We start from the raw sequence: 17,367 nt of genomic DNA on the forward strand, positions 1-17,367 counted from the left end.
ATTTTTTGTGACTGGCCTATCTTACTTTGCATAATATCCTCAATCTTCATCTATATATTTAAGTATTTGTCAGAACTTCAACATAATTATTTTAATCAGATGTCAGCATATTTTCTCATCCTCTGTAAAGCTGTACCTCTTTGAATGGAGTAGAAAAGAACTTTTGTTTTGATTTTTGTCATACAGTAGTTAATTTCCTACTATAAAAATACCAAGATGATTGAAGTTGTCATTTTTCTCTTGGACATTTTGATAACTTTCAAATGTGGCCTTAATGACAGTTTACAGTTCCTAGTTACAGTGTTAGAGTCTACCTTTGTGATGCTCCCTGTGTCTCTTAAGCTTTGCAGCCTGGTGAGGTAGAATCACAGAGTACTGTATCTTCAAGAGGAGCTTCTTCCTGTGTGTTTGAGCATAGTGTGGCTGTCTGCACCAGATGGTTAGCAGCAAGTTTAGGATTTGAACATGGGTCTATGTAAATAAAGTCCTACAGTGCCGTGCTGCCTTCTCATTTCCCAGAAACAAACGATGATCCTTCATAAGAGGTGTTGATGGATTGTGCTCCAGGGAGAGGAAGTCTACATCCAGATGATGATGGAAAACAGCAATTTACCAAATGTCCCAACAATTTGTAAAGCACAAGTGATGTTACAAAAACCTCACAAAAGTGGGGAGGGATTCAGGGGAATTTCCTCATACTGAAAACAGAAAAGCTTCATTCCTAATATTTAATTATGTTTAAGGTAAAATAATTACACATACCTTTTAGTTCTTCAATCCAGCCTCTTTTTAAGATCATAGACATTCACTTATGGTTAAAACACTTATGACTTAAGACTAAAACTAAATTGTGGCCAATGATAATATTTCTACTTTATACAAAGCAGCAATATTTCAGAATTATACCTAAGTAGTTACTCTTCAAGCCAAATTGTGTAGCAGTAAGCTACCCCATTATTGTGATCTCCAGGATCATAAAGGAAGTATTGTTATGTTCCATTATTTTGAATTGGTGTTAGTAATTGTATTTATTTTATTCTGAATCTAGGTTAGGACTTCTTATCATCAAAGAGCCTGGTTTCACCTATTAAAATAACATACTGAAGAAATATAACTTAAACTGTACCAATGAGGCATTTTCTTCATAACTGAGGAATGCACTTTTGCAACAGTAAGTATACGTAATGTATCCTCTGGGGTAAGGTATTATCCCAACACATTTCCATCCCTTGTCTGTGTTGGCCTCTCTGTGAATACTTTTGGGTCATTTTCATGGCTTTTGGTCAGATCATCAAATGATTGTTGGCTCCTTCTAGCACAGGGCAGTTCTGTAAAAGGAAGTATCTCTTTTCTGTGTTAGCTCTCCAATCTTTTCTGCAATCTTGTGTTAAGTCTCGATTTGCACTCACCTTTCTTTTTCTTTGTGGAATTGAGCTGCCTTTCATAAAGTGGAGATACCATATAAATGTCCCCATTGCTGGCCTGACATTCCTAATGCCAATCTCTTTCTTCACAATGCCGCGTAACCTGCCTTTCTAAAGGGACCATGCCTTTCCACTCTCCCATTCAAAAGTAAAATAAAATGTGTGAGGACCATGTGATTAAGGACAGAACCAGCGTTTGCTGAGTTCCTTGATGTACTGCCTGCTGACCAAGCCTTCTGTATGTTATTTTATTTGCTAGAAGAAACACTAAATCCGAGGCATTTCTTTTGTGGTGATGATAAGCATCAGCACTGGCCAGGCTGCTCTGACCGTACTTTCTGATCTCGCTTGTGTGGAATCAGGAGATGGAGGATGTGTTTGTTGTTTTGGTCAGGCTACATGCTGACAGATCATAGCTGGCTAGTGCAATGGAAAGCAAGGGTCAAAAGGTCTCCAGAGCAGCTTTGCTGCTGGGAACTAAGGTGGGAACCATGTGGATGGCACACGGAAGCCCTGAGGCTGCCTAACTCAGATCTCGGGGTGGTGGGCTATGCCTGGTGACTGATGACCCATTGAGTGCATGAAGAGCAAGCTGTGTGTTCCAGTTACCTCAATAACTGGATATTATCTTAATATTCTTTGTTGTCTTTCCTGACTGTAATTACTCTTTAGTTGGTTGTGGCAAACCAAGATAAACCAGTGTTGGGTCCTACTCTGGCTTGTCAGGATTCACTGGTGTTGGGAAGCAGGATAGCAATACAGGATAATTCAATGCATTGCTGTAGAGAGGAGCTGCCAAACTATGAATATTTGTCTTAATACAGTTGCTTTTTGTAACCTTAGGGGGGGCTGTTCAAATAGAGACCCAGGTCTTACAAGATATAACATTGGTAATAACAGTATTTAAATGCATGGTGCTTGGTACATTGTTATCGCTCAATTATCATCGCTGCTATTAAAAAAAAAAAAACCACAACAGCAACTGTAACAAATGCAATCATTGTTGTTAAAATAAGGAGTTCAATATAAATAAATCAACTCCATAACTTCAAGGGAGCAGGTTCCATTATGTCTTCCTAATGTACTATATGATGCTAATTCATTCACCTAGTATCATTCATGGCCAGGGAACTTCTCCTCATTTTAAAGTGTTTGTGCATGTGTGCATGTGTGTTCATGTATATCTTGGTACATATGTTCGAGCACACATGTTTATGTGTGCACATGTGTAGAGGCCATAGGACAGCTTCAGATGTTATCTTCAGGAACGCCATTCACCTCTTGAGAGACAGTCTCTCTCATTGGTTTGGCACTCACATCTAGGCTAGACTTGCTGGCCAGCAAGCGCCAGTATTCTTCTGTGTCCACCTTCCCAGCACTGGGATTGCATCCAGGCTCCACATGAGTGGCATTTTGGTTGAGTTCTGGTGTTTGAACTCATGTCCTCATGTTTGAGAGGCAAACATTTTACAGATGAGCTATATGCTTACCCCATTTCCTCATTTTAACCCGATTCATGAATGATATGGACTCGGTCCCTTTTCTCTCAAACTCCCTATGGAAATAGTTTTCCTTAGAACCCATATGAAATGTTTTATCATTCTCAGAAGGCTCAAATTTCATTAGATTTTTGGGGGACATAGAATACAAATTTTATTCACACAAGAATCTCATCTCAATGTATTTTGCCACCTTAACTAAATCATTTAGAGCAAGCTTCTGTGTTTATTAGTTTTAAATGTTTATTGTACAAATATTTAACTCTTAATTTTTAAAGTTTTTATCTTTAACTCTTATTTTTAAATATTTATTCTATAATGGAATGAGGCATATGGACTTAAGCATATTGTACAACAATCCCTTGAGGGGATGAAAGGATGGTCCAATGGTTAAGAGCACTGGCTGTTCTTCCAGAGAACCTGGTTTTTTGTTCTCAGTTTTCATGTGGAGGCTCACAACCATCTGTAACTTCAGTCCTGGGGGATTGATACCCTCTTCTGGCCTCCCTGAGCACTGCACACATCTAGTGCACAGACATTCAGGCACGCAAAATACCCATACACATAAAAACAACTAAACTAACTAAAAAACCCAATTATTTGACAAAGGCAGTTATTAGACTGTTTTTTGGGAAAAATGATAAAAGTTATGTTGACTCAAACTTTTATTTGGGGTACTGTTGGGGGACAAAGGTATTTTTGTAGGAGTTGGTTTTATTTTCCATCATCTTCCTCTAATGTGGCTGTGTAACTTGTGTTCATATTAATAGTTAGCGTAGTAACTATTGCTATTTTTAAAGTTGATAAGCATATTGATTCTTTTCTTTCAATGACTGTGTTATAGCATGAGAGATTTCACTGTTGTTCTCTTCATGTCAGTAGAGACAGCTCTCATTAGACATCTTTCCTCGGTCACAAACCTGAAGAATTTCACACTGCACTGCACTGCATCTTCTAAACATTCTGTTTTCATGTTCCAGAAGTGACAACTAGGAACTTCAAGTGGTTTGGAAAGCTCCTTCAAACTATCAAATGCTGTAGAACAGATATTCAAGCTTGAAGTCACTTTGTAGATTTTGAAATACAGATTCTATTTTGTTAGAGCTGTGAGGCTTGAAAGTTTGTCCTGAACAGAGTGGCCTATGTCTGCTCTTTGCAGTATCCCCATATCAGATGCTCCAGAAGTATTCAAAGTGTCAGGAGTTCCTGGAATGCCTTATAAAGATGTGAACTAAGTGACTTCACAGGTCCCAGGCAGTGCTCTGCATGCACTCACCAGGGACCCAGTGCAGCTCTTCAGTTCCCCCTTCTTTCATGACTCTGTGGTCATCACGATTACTATTTTTTCCTTGCCATTTTTTTGTCTTTCCTTTTAAAAACCTTTTAACAATCAATGTCTAGAAATTCAAATCAAGCTTCAAAAATCTAGTGATTCAAGGATATTCTGAAAACGAGATGTTGACCCTGAAATTTGGTTGGATTTGGGGAAATGTTTAGAAATAAAAATTCTTTTTTTTTTATGCCACAAAATGGTGTAAAGTATGTAGGAGATATATACACAGATTTTTCTGGATGTCAACTTGGTGGAGGGTGGGGATGACAGTTTGAACAAGGGGAAAATCCTGAATGTGGGTCTCAGGTCTGTGTTGTTGGTTGTTTTTCATCTTTTTTTGGGGGGGGAGGCTACCACCCAGCGCTCAAATAAATCTCATACAGAGGCTTAGTCTTAATTATGAACACCAGACCTTAACAGAACACCTGTCCTGTTTCTTGCCAGCTTTTCTTAACTTTAAATTATCCTGTCTACCTTTTGCCTCTGGGCTTTTCCTGCAAATCTTACTCTGTGGCTGGCTGTGTAGCTGGGTGGTTGTCTAGCTGGGTGGCTGGGTAGCTGGGTAGCTGGGTAGCTGGGTGGCTGTGTAGCTGGGTGGCTGGGTAGCTGGGTAGCTGGGTAGCTGGGTAGCTGGGTGGCTGGCCCCTGAAGTCCTCCTCCTTTCAGGCTGCTTCTTTTCTTCCTCTCCCAGATTTTTTCCCTCCTATATAGTCTCTCTGCCTGCCAGCCCTGCCTATCTTTTCTCCTGCCTCACTCTTGACCGTTCAGCTCTTTATTAGACCATTAGGTGTTTTAGACAGGCACAGTAACACAGTTTCACAGTTAAACATGCAACATAAACAAAAGTAACACACCTTAAAGTAATATTCTACTACAGGACTGTGAGTTAAAAGTGGTCATACTGTTTAATCTTTAGGGAAACAGGGTGGCAAGTCTTCTTAATTTTTTTTTTCTTTCTCTTTCCCACCCCCTGTATGACCCACGTCAGTGCCAGCAGCCTATAGGCACAGAGGCCGGGCAATTGTTAGGAGCCACAGTTTGCTCTAGCATGGGACTTAATTTCTTTATACTCAGCAGGGTTTAGCTTTTATTGCTCAAAAAGTCAGTTCAATACTGGTCCATACTGTCTTTGTTATTGAAGACATTAGCCAAGCTGAGAATTATTACATTGAAGAATTAGTTACCAAACCTTGGCAAGTATATGAAAACGACTGTATAGACTATAAAATAAACGAAACAAAACACTTTTGCTTGGTTAGATTTTATTTATAATCTGAAAAAAGTTGTAGTTCCATTAAAAGACTTAAAAGAAGTTACTGGAGAAATTAATTAGTGATCTCTACAATTATGGAGATAATATAATATTTACGGCTTCAAAGGGGGCTTAGTAATTCCAAGGAACTGTTCAGGAATCCTCTTGCTATTTTGAAGGAGTCTTCTCTGACATGTCACAGCATCTGGGGAAAGAGTGTTTTGCCATGTTCTTAAGCCCAGTTGAAATGGGACTATTTGTGGTTAAGTGAAAGAAATGGAAATTTCCTCCTTCGTGTGTGTGTGTGTGTGTGTGTGTGTGTGTGAGAGAGAGAGAGAGAGAGAGAGAGAGAGAGAGAGAGAGAGAGAGCATCCCAAAGGGACACATGTTTCTGATGTGGAGACAAGACCCTAGAAGATTCCTTTCCTGCCCATGCTGCAGTGGTTAAAACCACTGGGGCAGCAGCTTATCCACGACCATTCCCCACTGATCGTATTCACAGCCCCTGTCTGCAAACCACCATGTGAGCTTTGTCTTGTTTCCCACAGTTCTCGTAGGTCTGTTACAATATGGATAGAATCCCGAGTGTTCTAGGCAGCACGCTAGGTTTAGAACTGTTTGGCACCACTTACGGACCAGGAAGTGACAAACTCTGTCGCTAAGCATTGGTTTTAAATGACACAAGTGAAAGGACTGGATGGCCAGGGCCCTAACAGGCTCCCCTGGCAGTCCTGACACAGGCCAGGCCTTAGTTTCAGTTCGCTAGAACGGGCTGGAGCTGAGCAAGCAATTCTCAGAAAAGCATTATCTAGGGGCAACCAATCAACAGGTGCCCCCCACCCTCCTGCTGGCTCAGTAGGCGCCCTGAAGCCCCTTCTTCTGACTTGGCAGGTATCCCCCAGCTTCTGCTAGCTGAAGATAGCTTTCCCTCCCCTCTCATCAACAAGCCCCTAGACACTAGACCCTCCCCCAGCACCACCAATGGGCTCTTAACCACTACAGCCTCCCACCAATCAACTCCCAGACTCATCTTTCCTCCACCAATCAGCACCAGATTAATCCCTCCTCGCTGGAATCCCCCTAACTCTGCTTCAAAGGAGCTTGAGACCCCCCTTCAGGGTCGCTATCTGCCACCCCATCATGCTGGAAATAAATAAACGCTCTTGCTAAATTGCATAGGTGACTGCGAGTCTTTCTCGGGGGCTTCTCTCGGACCCTAACAACAAGGATTTAAGGTTTTTTTTTTAAAAAATAATTTAGGATTGTGTTACATTTTACACACACACACACACACACACACACACACACTCACACACACACACCACTCCACCTTTAGTATCTGTAGGAGATACTCCAAGATACCAAAGTCTGTAGATATGTAAATCCCTCTTTTATATAACATGGTGTTTGCATTTAACCCTAGTACATCCTACTGTATGGCTTAAATTATCTCCAGATTACTTACATTCTGTTTAAATAGTTTAAGGAGTAATGATGAGAAATAAAAGCCCATACGCGTTCAGTATAGTGTAATTATTTTCCTGAATAATTTCTGACTTTTGTAGTTGGGCCCACAGATGCAGAACCCAGAGGGAGGGGTTATAACCACAGGACTTCACTTCCTATTTTCAATTTTCATGCTTGGTAAATCACTGAAGAAGCTTAACTCGCTCCTCTTGGTGATGCTGCCTTTGCCTGAGGCTGAAGGGTCTTGAGGGAGGAAACACTCTTAAGTTGGACCTAAGGCCAAGGCAAGGTGAAGTGGTCCACAAACCAGCATTCTTTGTTCCAGAGGAACAAGCTGACTTGAATGACAGGATTTTAGGGTGAATGTGGCAGAATGGAGATGACTGGAACCAAGAGCTTCCTTGAGGTGTTGTCGGCAGTGTCCTGACATCATCGCTGAGAAAAACGAGGTCATCTGAGCTGCTCTCCTTGTGTTAATCCTGCTCAAGATTAAGTTGTTACAAAGGAGGAGCTAAATGCAGGGAGAGATGTTTTCACCTACCTCTGGGGGCAGAAGGGACGGGGACTGAGAGCTTCCCAAAGCAAATCTAACTTCCCATCAAAGAACGGTCAAGTCGTCAAGACAACAGACATAGGAAGTTGAGAGGAAGAAGCAGAGGAGAGAGCGAGGTTTCCTAGGGGACTTTCTAGAGGAACTCAGATGCCGTCTACCTCTTACTTGCTTAGCTTGCCTTGCTTCAGCACTTCTGATTGCATTATTCATGTGTACAGCCTTCTAAGTGGCATCTTAGCAGTTCAGAATGCTGTAACTGAATACTGTAGACCGGGAGGCACAGAAAACAATTGATCTCCTGCAGTGGTGGAGGTTCAGTATCACAAAGTGTCCGCCAGAGTCTTGTTTCATGATTTGCAGCTGGGTATTGTTTTACTAGTCAGGTTTACATTATTGCAGTGACAACATGAGAGTCCGTTAACTTACACATGTAAAAGGCCTATTTAACCCACAGTGTGCGTGTTATTTGAGGCTGGGTGCTGGCTCATTGGTTTGGTTGCTGATGAGACAGTAATGGTGGTAGCATGTGTTTGAGCAAGAGAGAAGAAGACTGAGAGGTGAAGGACTCCCAGGGGCCCAAAGGACCTCCCAGGGAAGTTCTTCCCTAGTACTGCCCCGGGAACCATGCCTTAAACAAGTGTGCCTTGGGGGCCTGTCAGACACCAAGCTCTTGCGGTTCTTTGCATCCTTATGTGAGTGAGATTAGAGGCTGTTCTTACCAAAGGCACGAATTCTGTTCACAAGGGATCTACTTCCATGTCTTAATCCGACTGAAAGCTAAGATTTTATCACATAAATGTTGGGAGATATAAGGGTTCAGTTCAAAACACTAAGTATCATAAGGAAGGAGAGGCTGGTTGTTTATTTACTTGACTTTGGTTTTTTGTCTAGATTTGTTACAAATGTCATGAAAACCTAGCAAGGCTATGCAGACCTAGATAACTCTTTGACAAATAATGTATTATTTGGTAATTTCAAACTCATTTTTCTTTTTTCCTCATGCTATAAATCATACCCACATATACACAACACACACACACACACACACACACACACACACACACACATTTTGGAAAGCAGTTCTAGACACATAGTGGAAATATGAAAGCACGTATGATGATATGCCAAGTGCCAGGGGTGTATGTCATCAAAGACTAGAAAGGAAAAGTCAGACTTGTGACCAGTTTACATGGATTTAGCATGAAGTTTACATGGATTTATCATGGTGGAACTAGCAGTCAGTCTTCCAAGTATCTGACTGTATCATGGATGACAAGAAGGAAACAAATTTCCTCTTAAAACCCACACTTTAATACCTCTATTTGAGACTACAAGATGCAGGCTGTGTGAAGCAACTTTGGATCCTTTTTATGAAGAAGCAAATCATCTTCAGTGTATATAAAGATTCTAAGCAACGTTTTGTTCTTTAGCACAAAATTCTGTCACATAAATGTTTTTTGGGAACCTTGTAGAACAACTGTTATAATTTGGGGAATATCTTACCTCAGAAATTTGAGTTTTCACCCATCACTATTTATTCAATAAAAAAGTAACATTTATTGAGCAGTTATTATTTTCCAGGTACTGTGCTAAATACTTCTTTATACAGAAAAGCTCATTTAGTTGTAATAAACGCCACAAGAGACCTACACTATTATTATATCAGTTTACAGATGGTAAAACTCAAGCTCAAAGACATTAAGTAATATTTTCAAAGCTATGTGGGTGATGAGGGATTATGATTATGTATTAAATTCATAATCACTTCATCACTCAGTTTCTCTTTTGTTGAGCTATAAAAACTCAGAACAGCATTTAACTTAGTGTTATCCTTCATTTCTTATCATCTCATGGGACTTCTTTTCATGTTAAGATTTTGAAGCACTAGATTCTGGGAAAAAGTGTTACTGTGGAACCCTTTCTTGTTGGACACAGAAAGGGAGTAAATTCTTGGTTTTGGAGTTTTAGTAAGGTCCAGGTGTGTGGAAGACAACTCGGAAAGATGATAAGGTCAGAATGAATGTCCCTGTTATGACGTTAGAGAAGCAGAGTCAAGGGTAGAGCTGGCAGGATGATGGGTGATCCTGAGAAGGAGCTTCCAGATTGTGTCTTAACACAGGGGTCCACAAATAGAATACTCAGACTGGTTTAGAGAACCAAGAAATCTATTCCTCCTTTCTATTAAGAGCTCAGAAAAATACACTGATTTTCTTATTTCACAACCAAGAAAGAATATTTCTACAATAACAAAAACACAGAGGATCTCTTGAACAGAAACATAGATCCACAAAATGTTTTCAAAGGCCACAGAAAGGCACTAGAACTGTTAGAAGAACCAAGGTGTCTGAAGCTCCATGCAGCCAAGATGAGGAGGGGAAGACATGGTTTCTTTGATGAATACAGTGCAGGCATTGGACAGCAGCTCATCATAGGGTCCTATTGGAGAGAGGCAGGTGATTGTCTGGGGACCAGTACCATCTTCACACCCACTAACTTACACAGGCCACAGCATTACATAACCCCTTGAAATGAGACACAAACCTCTCAGAAGTATATGTTAAGGAGAATCCTAGATTGACTGCTATTAAATTTGCCTCTTTTGAAAGTAGAGTTTGAGGCAGAAGTCAAGCTTTATAAAACTTCGAACAGTGTTATCGCCTACATAAATTATAAAATTTTAAAAATTATAAAATTATAAAACATTAATTATAAAATTAAGTTTTCCCTGAAGTTTGTACATTCTTGAAACCAAAGAACTTACCAGGCTCTTTGCCTAAAAGGTGTATAAAGCCCTGTGAAGCAGAAATGAAATATCCGAAGACTAAATTGAGGTGAAGCTAAGTCAAGACATGACCAACTGTGTAAGTCAAGGTATTCTTACCTCTGCATGGTTCTGATGTGCAGTGATTTCAGGGACCTTGGTCTGGTTAAATGCCAGTCCCAAGACAATAGGGTTCAAATTTCAGTTGCTGTGGCATATTAGCCACAATTAATTGAGGTACCCTTTACTGCTAGTTCAGTCTATACATCATTCTGTAAAACAGATGCCCCTTGTGATCAGTGACCAATTGCATCATTTTACTCAGCCTGTCATTGATTGGTCACTACACACTTATGTATACTTTAGTTCATTACCAGACAGCAAAACACACAGTTTTGCTGTAACTTGTCTTGTGGTGATAAACTCGGATGATGCTTACAAAACTGATAACTGAAGCAGCTGGGGAATTGGTTGAAAGAAAAATGAAGACAGAGCATGATGGAAGCAGTCACCCTGACTCTTAAAGTGGCTGTGACAACAAATGAAGGCCAGCCTGGTCTACAGAGCAAGATCCAGGACAGGCTCCAAAACTACACAGAGAAGCCCTGTCTCAGACAAAACAAGACAAAACACACTTAAAATACCAAAATGAAAAGACCCTGTGAAAGGAGATTTTAGAGACAATAAATAGATTTAAACAAGAAGAAAATGTTAGATGCTGACTCAGAGAGTATAATGATTCAGTAAGACAAAAAAAGACATTTGCTCCATACCCTGTTACACAACAAGACTGGCAAACACTGCTTAAATTACTCTTGATAAGATGTTTTACACAGTTATAAGTGCTTCAATTTTCAATGTTCTAAATTATAGAGCATAAAATAAATCTTAATTTTCCACTGTCTTCTTTTTCTTTGTATTTATAATTGACAGAAAGAGATTTATGATTTGGACAGAAAAACTTAAAGGTCACGAACAATCATATTTTTGCTGCTGATTATTAAGAATGTTTGCATGATTTCTGCATGCTCAGTCCTTTCCATATTTCCTTACTATTGTGCTATGAGGAAGCCATTTGTTTATGGAAATGGTTTCCTCACCTATATTCTTAAAATTCACCTCAAAACATCTTCATCTAAAAGAACCACACATCTAGAAATTCTCATTGCAGGCCTCCAGGTCAAATTCAGCCCTGAAATTGATTTCTTATCCTGTGTAGAGTGAGAGAGAAAAAGCACTATGAGCCATATCCTGAGGCCTTGGGAGCCCCAAGTGCAGATTTAGTAAATGCTTTCTCTCCAACAAGCCTTCAGTGCCTTAATGCTGCTCAGTGTTGTTAATAGTCCTGTGTGATTGTCACTGCTCATTTGTGGTATTGTTAGCACATCATCTTGTAAGTGGACCAATGGTCATCGTGTGTGATGCTTACAAACCCAGACACTGCAATGCAGTCGTTACTACTCATTCTCCCTGTCATGTTTTACGTGGGAATATGCCTTGAGGGACCCGAGACAATCAGACACTTATATTAACAGAGAAGATAACAGATGTGCTCTTCTTTTATTGTCTCCAGGGTTCTTTTAGATCATCAGAAACAACCACATGAAGTTTAAAGATATTTCCCCAAAAATGCTTAATGCAAGGAAAAGTTGTGTTTCCCACACATGGTGTTTGTCAAAGCAACCTTCAAATATTGTAGACAGAAGGAAGGTAAAAACCTTTAAATGAAAGGCATTATAGATGTGAAAGTGTATTTTTACATGGGGAATTCTGTATTTATATTAAAAGAAGGATAAAGAAAGTGAGGGTATGGAGATCCAGGGCTTTTGCAAGACTGTAAAGTTCATTTAACCCTTTCCTTTGTCAAAAGCAAATAGTAGGCGCGTGCGTGTGAGTGTATATGTGTGTGTGCACTAAACTAAGTTTTTTTTATTTTATAAATTTTATTGTAAAAGTTTGTAAATAAACATCACACATCAAAATTAACTTGATGCAAAGTCTATAAATCTCAGCAAACTTCTGTACAATTATAATAAAATACATTTTTTTTGAATCATGATAAAGGTCTTGGAGAGATCAGGAATACAGGGAACATACCTAAACATAATAAAGGCAATCTACAGCAAGCCAACAGCCAACATCAAATTAAATGGAGAGAAACTCAAAGCAATACCACTAAAATCAGGAACAAGGCAAGCCTGTCCCCTCTCCCCATACTTATTCAATATAGTACTTGAAGTTCTAACCAGAGCAATAAGACAACATAAGGAGATTAAGGGGATACAAATTGGAAAGGAAGAAGTCAAACTTTCCCTATTTGTAGATGACATGATAGTATACATGAGTGACCCCAAAAGTTCAACCAAGGAACTGATACAGCTTATAAACACCTTCAGCAACACAGCAGGATACAAGATCAACTCAAAAAAATCAGTAGCCCTCCTATATACAATAGATAAACAGGCTGAGAAGGAAATCAGAGATACATCACCCTTTACAATAGCCACAAATGATATAAAATACCTTGGGGTTACTCTAACTAAGCATGTGAAGGACCTATATGACAAGAACTTTAAGTCCCTGAAAAAAGAAATTGAAGAAGATGTCAGAAAATGGAAAGATCTCCCATGCTTATGGATAGGCAGGATTAACATAGTAAAAATGGCAATCTTACCAAAAGCAATCTACAGATTCAATGCAATCTCCATCAAATTACCAACACAATTATTCACAGACCTGGAAAGAATAATACTCAACTTCATATGGAAAAACAAAAAACCCAGGATAGCCAAAAGAATCCTATACAATAAAACAACCTCTGGAGGCATCACCATCCCCGACCTCAAGCTCTACTATAGAACTACAATAATAAAAACAGCTTGGTACTGGCATAAAAAATGACATGTGGACCAATGGAATCGAGTTGAAGACCCTGACATTAACCCACACACCTGTGAACATATAATTTTGGACAAAGAAGCCAAAACTGTACAATGGAAAAAAGAAATCATCTTCAACAAATGGTGCTGGCATAAATGGATGTCAATGTGTAGAAGGCTGCAAATAGATCCATATCTGTCACTGCGCACAAAACTTAAGTCCAAGTGGATCAAAGACCTCAACATAAATCCAATTACTCTGAACCTGATAGAAGAGAAAGTAGGAAGTAGTCTTGAATGCATTGGCACAGGAAATCACTTCCTAAATATAACACCAGTAGCACAGACACTGAGAGAAATCAATGGGACCTGTTGAAATTGAGAAGCTTTTGTAGAGCAAAGGACATGGTCAACAAGACAAAGTGACAGCCTACAGAAGGGGAAAAGGTCTTCACCACCCCCACATCTGACAGAGGGCTGATATCCAGAATATATAAAGAACTACAGAAATTAGACATCAAAATGCCCAACAGTCTAATTAAGAAATGGGCTATAGAACTAAATAGAGAATTCTCAACAGAGGAAGCTCAAATGGCTGAAAGACATTTAAGGAATTGCTCAACATCCCTAATTATCTGGGAAATGCAAATCAAAACAACTCTGAGATACCACCTTACACCTGTCAGAGTGGCTAAGATCAAAAACACAGAAGACAGCTTATGCTGGAGAGGATGTGGAGCAAGGGGAACTCTCCTCCACTGCTGGTGGGAATGCAAGCTTGTACAGCCACTTTGGAAATCAATATGGCACTTCCTTAGAAAATTGGAAATCCATCTCCCCCAAGACCCAGCTATAGCACTCTTGGGCATATATCCAAGGAATGCTCAATCATACCACAAGGGCATTTCCTCAGCTATGTTCATATCAGCATTGTTTGTAATAGCCAGAACCTGGAAACAACCTAGATGCCCTTCAACTGAAGAATGGATAAAGAAAATATGGTACATATATACAATGGAGTACTACTCAGCAGAGAAAAACAATGACATCATGAGGTTTGCAGGCAAATGAATGGATCTAGAAAAAATCATCCTGAGTGAGGTAACCCAGACTCAGAAAGACAAACATGTTATGTACTCACTCACAGTAGGATACTAGATGTAAAACAAAGATGACTAGACTGCTACTCACAATGCCAGAGAGGCTACCTAAAAAACAGGACCCTAAGAAAGACACAGGGATCGCCCAATGACAGAGAAATGGATGAGATCTACATGAACAACCTCGATGTGAGTGGGGGTAATGAAGGGCAAGGTTAGAGGGAAAGAGAGTGGAGGGGAGCAGGAAATTCCAGCTTGATCAAAACCAGAAAGGAATAATAGACCATGATAAATGAAGACCACATGAGAACAGGAAGAAGCAAAGTGCTAGAGAGATCCCCAGAAATCCACAATGATACCTCCACTGTAGACTACTGGCAGTGGTCGAGAGAAAGCCTGATCTGACCTAGTCTGGTGATCAGATGGCCAAACACCCTAATTGTCGTGCTGGAATTCTCATCCAATAACTGATGGAAGTGGATGCAGAGATCCCTGGCCAGGCCCCAGGTGGAGCTCCAGGAGTCCAATTGTCGAGAAAGAGAAGGGACTGTAAGAGTGTGAATTGTTGAGACCAAGATTGGAAAAAGCACAGGAACAAATAACCAAACTAGTGGAAACACATGAACCAAAAGCTGTGGAGCCCCCAACTGGATCAGGCCCTCTGGATAAGTGAGATAATTGAATAGCTTGAACTGTTTGGGAGGCATCCAGGCTTTGGGACCGGGACCTGTCCTTAGTGCATGAACTGGCTGTTTGGAACCTTGGGCTTATGCAGGGACACTTTGCTCAGCCTGGAAGGAGAGGACTGGACCTGCCTGTACTGAATCCACCAGGTTTAAATGAATCCCCAGGGGAGTCTTGGCCCTGGAGGAGATGGGACTGGAGGGGAGGAAGGGGGGTTGGAACAGGGGCAGGAGGGGAGAGGACAGGGGAACTCATGGCTGATGTGTAAAATTAAAACACAAATATAATTTTAAAAAAGTTTGTAAATAAACATCAACATCAAAATTAACTTGATCCAAAGTCTATAACTCTCAGTAAACTTCTGTACAATTATCGTAAAATACATTTTTTTTTAATCTGGAAAATTGCCTTTTAACTTTATAAAATCTTTTTATTCCAAGTATACTTTTACACATTCCTAATGTTCTAGGTGTAATCCTATAATGTTCTTTATTAAATAACTGACAAATTTTCATTTGAAATGGGAAGAATCTGGATTATTATTTCTATTTCAGCATGATGATGGAGTAGACTAATTCAGATTCCTTTAAGGTGTACTAACTGATTTATTTTTTGATTTTCAGTTGCACTGGCTGGAAAAGACCAAGATCAAAAGTTCACATCATGTACCCCAAATAAATCTACTTATGCTTTCAAAGTAAATGAGACTGAGACTCTCTTCAACCACTGAAGCAAGAGTTTACTGTCATTTTTGCTCCTGGGAAAGGTAACCTCACAAAAGACAATACATAATTATATAAAGTGAGGAAACAGTATAAAGTTTGGTACAAGGTCATAAGGTGATGAGCTAAATGTTGGGTTAACTATTGCAAATAATCATAAAACAAGACAAAGTACATCAGGATATAAATCTATGTGTCTAGGAGGGAGAAAGAATGAATGTATCTTCCTTAGAGGAAAAGAATGGCATGAGACAAGCTCCATGTGTCCTTCAGTTTTTTCACTGGTGGCATTTCCAGACTGTGATCATGGAGGTGAAGCCCAAGTGAAGTGTCTTGAGCAAAGCTTAGGTCTGTAAACATGGCTGGAATATACAGCCTAAGGTTATTAAGTCACCCAAAGTGACAGATACCCTAAATCTGTAAGACCTCCTCCCCTGCTCCCTTGAATGCCTGGCCATGGCTTGGGATATTTCTATGGAGGGTTAAGATTCTGGAAGTCCTAGCAAAGAATGGGTAGAATCAGAAAACAAAGCAAAAGTCCTCTAAACAATACCCACAATGGGCAGAATTATCCCTAGGCCAGTGGGCCTGAACTGTGTAAGAAAGCTAGTTGAACATAATCCAGTAAGCAAGCCATGAAACAGAATTCCTCCATGTTTTCTGTCTCCAGGTTATTGTCTTAGGGTCCTGCTCTGACTTACCTCAATGATGGATTGGGACCTGGGTAATTTATTTCAGTCAGTGTTGTAGGTATGTTACTTCTCCTCACATCTGACTATCGACAGTCCAGTTCCCATTAACATTACAATGAGCATCTCCTCCTTTGGAAGAAAATAGCCAATCCTGTAAATTTTGTAGAAGGGAAAGGGGTCTAGAAGGAGAAGAAAATTTATGAAAGATCAAGGTTGAAGGAGGTTTGGATTTCAAAGCTATGGTCATTGAGATAACTCATTATTGGCATAAGGCTAAAAACTACCTTGAAGTAAAGCTTATGAAACTGTGAGCCTAGAGAAACCCTTTCCCTTCTGTGTATCTCTCATTTTTCTCTCTCTATTTCCCACAGTAGTAGCTGATTAACATACCTGTTATAGGGTAGTTTATTTTATATCACACCTAGCTTCTCTTAACTAATGTTATGTAGGGACAGAAAGGTCTGTGTTTTGTAAATGAAAGAACAATGTTTACAGAATCTAAGCCACTTGTCTGGGGCCAGGACTATAATTTCAATTCAAGACTTTCTGAAGACAACACTCTACCCATCCGAAAGAGGCTGGTTATCATTCTGAAAATATCTTGTGGTCCACTGCTACCATCAGAGTATTTGGTATTTCTTTCCTCACTGTTTTTCTTGCTCCAAACTCTTTAGGCACAATTACAGATATAAAAGTCTTGGAACAATGTCTCAAGGGAGCTGTGTTTCAATTAGCAAATCTGAAGTGAGTGTGGTCAGCTCTCTAGTTTCCAGCATCCCCACTTTCTCCTTTTCCTCTTCACAGTGTAGTTTAAAATGTGCTGATGGAGAGTTGGGCTGCTGACAGTTGCACCGGCCTACCCATCAAAAAGAAGGAGGCAGTGGGGAGCAGTTAGGAAGAACAGAAAGATATTCCTCTCCATTTTTTAAAAGCCTTTACTGGCAGTGAGAGAGTGAGAAAGACAAGAGATGGTCCAAAGGGGCCTTGTGTTTCATGACTTT

At 39.9% G+C, this 17,367-nt stretch overlaps 1 long non-coding RNA gene and 1 other non-coding gene across 3 annotated transcripts in view; one reads left to right on the forward strand and one right to left on the reverse strand.

Annotated features, from left to right (window-relative positions):
* The window catches only part of LOC118596274, a 117,910-nt gene that overhangs the window by 1,813 nt on the left and 98,730 nt on the right, over positions 1 to 17,367 (forward strand). For both annotated transcript variants that reach the window (XR_004946677.1, XR_004946678.1), the window contains exons 3-4: positions 1,049 to 1,171; positions 15,576 to 15,718. This is a non-coding gene — a long non-coding RNA (uncharacterized LOC118596274). The remainder of the gene's footprint in view (positions 1 to 1,048; positions 1,172 to 15,575; positions 15,719 to 17,367) is intronic.
* Positions 5,225 to 5,380, reverse strand: LOC118596621. The gene has a single exon (XR_004946726.1). It is a non-coding gene; the product is annotated as a small nucleolar RNA SNORA42/SNORA80 family (small nucleolar RNA).

Source organism: Onychomys torridus, chromosome 15, assembly GCF_903995425.1.
Source record: "Onychomys torridus chromosome 15, mOncTor1.1, whole genome shotgun sequence".
Classification (NCBI taxonomy): domain Eukaryota; kingdom Metazoa; phylum Chordata; class Mammalia; order Rodentia; family Cricetidae; genus Onychomys; species Onychomys torridus.